The sequence below is a fragment of the Perca fluviatilis genome, chromosome 14 (genome assembly GCF_010015445.1).
Source record: "Perca fluviatilis chromosome 14, GENO_Pfluv_1.0, whole genome shotgun sequence".
NCBI lineage: Eukaryota > Metazoa > Chordata > Actinopteri > Perciformes > Percidae > Perca > Perca fluviatilis.
In genome coordinates this window covers 13,051,869-13,054,368 of record NC_053125.1, presented here as the reverse complement: position 1 = coordinate 13,054,368, position 2,500 = coordinate 13,051,869, and the positions used below count along the sequence as shown (strand labels likewise).

General features: G+C 42.8%; 1 long non-coding RNA gene across 2 annotated transcripts in view; it reads right to left on the bottom strand.

Moving 5' to 3' along the window:
- Positions 1-2,500, bottom strand: part of LOC120573367 — a 9,782-nt gene that overhangs the window by 1,183 nt on the left and 6,099 nt on the right. For both annotated transcript variants that reach the window (XR_005641697.1, XR_005641696.1), the window contains exon 4: positions 1,136-1,304. This is a non-coding gene — a long non-coding RNA (uncharacterized LOC120573367). The remainder of the gene's footprint in view (positions 1-1,135; positions 1,305-2,500) is intronic.

Genomic DNA, 2,500 nt, shown 5'->3' with positions numbered 1-2,500 from the left:
TTTTGATAATGAACAACTAAACACGTTACACACTGGACCTTTAAAGGGGTGATAGAATGATTTCATAGGGTATTTCACACTGTTCCTTATGGTCTCCTAATGGGGTATGTAACATTGGTTGGGCTGAAAATGGCCTGGTTGATATTTTATTGGCCCTTATGCATCCCTGTGTTTTGGCCCCATTTGTAACAAGAGCTTTTCTTTACTGCACCACCGGGGCTCCGCGGCCGGCTGCCGGCATAACTATAGTATATTTACAGTTTGAATTTCGTCATGGCAATCATATCACAGGTTGCCCAAGGTCTTACAAAGCTTAGCTAACACTTGTCCGATTTCAATTTAATGCATTTTTGTGAATTTCAGAGGTCTCGTTAGGAGGAGGCTAGCTAGCTCTCATTGATGGACTCAATGAGACTCGCGGACAAGAGGCGTTTATTTCCCCGATCGTTTGTTTAAATAACTCAACACACATACCCATTATAAGATTAACTGGATCCTGCGGTAGGTAAGAGATTGCGGGCCTAACAAGCTCGCTGACCGCGCTCAGTTAATCAGTCAATTAGGCATACATGTTCGTAAAACGGCCCATATTTGAGCTTTACATAGTTAATTTCTCCCATAAAAAACTTTCAGAAGTGAATTTTGTAATGGAATAACAGATCTGCGCGGCCTAGATTCAGAAGACTACCTGATCTCAGGTCAGTTGTGTAGCCTATGTAAATGTTGGGGCGTGACAAAGAGAGAGACTAGAGCCAAATGAGGAGGAGCCGCCGAGTTGACATCAACTAGGCTGCTCGTTGAGATTTGCCCGTTTTCAGAGGCAGTTTCAAATTGTGAGATTTGCAGAGGAAAGAGGTGTCAATGTGATTTTGAGGTTCTATGCATGTCCTATTTACCCACCAAACTAATTTTTCAACTATGACAAGGTAAAATCGGTTTTGCTTTCCATCACCCCTTTAATATAAAATGGTCTGAATTAGACAAGTTGGATTTCATGTTCATTCAATATACAAATAAACCCAACATTTTAAACTGCAAACCACAGTGGGGATATAAAAAATAAACCGCTGTAAAGTTGAGAGTATGAGTATTATGAGATCCAACACAAGATACAAGCCAAGCATATGTCACTAACTTTGAATTAGCTCCTACAGTGGCGCCTGGTTATGGCTGCAAACCTCATCTCAGATCCGTGTCGGAGAAATCACTTCTCCACCTTTTCTCATGCACTTTCGTCAGTTCTCCCTCGTTGGTTTGCTGATTGACTGCATCCTCACCATGCACACACATTTGTGCAGATAGACCTACACACACATCCACAACAAAATGTCATGCAACGCTCGGATGTGACATGATTAAGATGCACAGTCGCATGAAACCTCACACACACAAACAAACTGCAAGACATCCTCTTAATGTGAACGCAATTTTAGTGAGGGATAATGATTTCATCACGCTATCGCAGCAGCTCATTGGAATGCCTGTCAGATGAACCCCAACACACACACACACACACACACACACACACACACACACACACACACACTTTGTGAGGAGTATCATGTGAGAGGAAGTCTGGCAACCTGATTCATGGCCAGATATTCACGGGGATCGTTTTAGTAGACAGCTATTGGTCTGACACCCCCCCTCTCGCCAGAAACATGCACACACCCAAGAGAAGCACAATGTACATCTCTGAGCAGTTGTAAAACTGTAGACTCGTAATGTTCCCCAGCCTTGGGGCTTATTAGGAGGCATAAAAGCTGCATGCTACCTTCATTCATATTCTCCATAAACACCCTGCCACATCTTTTTTTTTTGCCGCTTTCCGACTCTGGGCAGTTGGAAAATATAAATATCTGCGCCACTGTTTTGTGCTGCATGATTGATTTGCAAAATAGGCCTGTACTCGAAATGTATCTGAATAAGGCTAGGATTTGCCTCTGTGTGTAAGTGCAAATTGCAGTGTCAGACCTCCGCGTGGATGTTGTTTGTCAGGCGTAAACTCAGCATGCCGGCAATTTTTATTCCTCTCTTTACACCGATGTTTGTATAATCTGCAAAAATGTGAGCAGTCGTTGATTTACGTCGAGGAGAGAACAAGGACTGGGCAAATTGACATTTCCAAACTTTACAAAAAAATAAAAGTCAGATAATTTTCCGTTATAAGAATAGAATTATTCATTCCCCTACACCGTGCAAAAGTTCAGCATGGAACAAATCCACTGCAGCTCAAGTGCAGACAATCACAGGGGCCAGTGTGCCATTGTGGGAATCAGATTTTAAGGAGTATTATCAGGGTTTGAAAACATGGCCAGGACATTGAGATCACACCTCTTATCTGCGTGCGGTGGTATTGAAAACGGCCTCTTTCCCGATTCAAATCAAATGGTTGGTTCAACTTAGAACTAGGTCGCTCGCATTACATGACAGGCAGAGAGGAGGTAGAGGCAGTTTGTGTATGTGGGTTCGTGTTGTGAGTTTATAATGTGAGAGATGC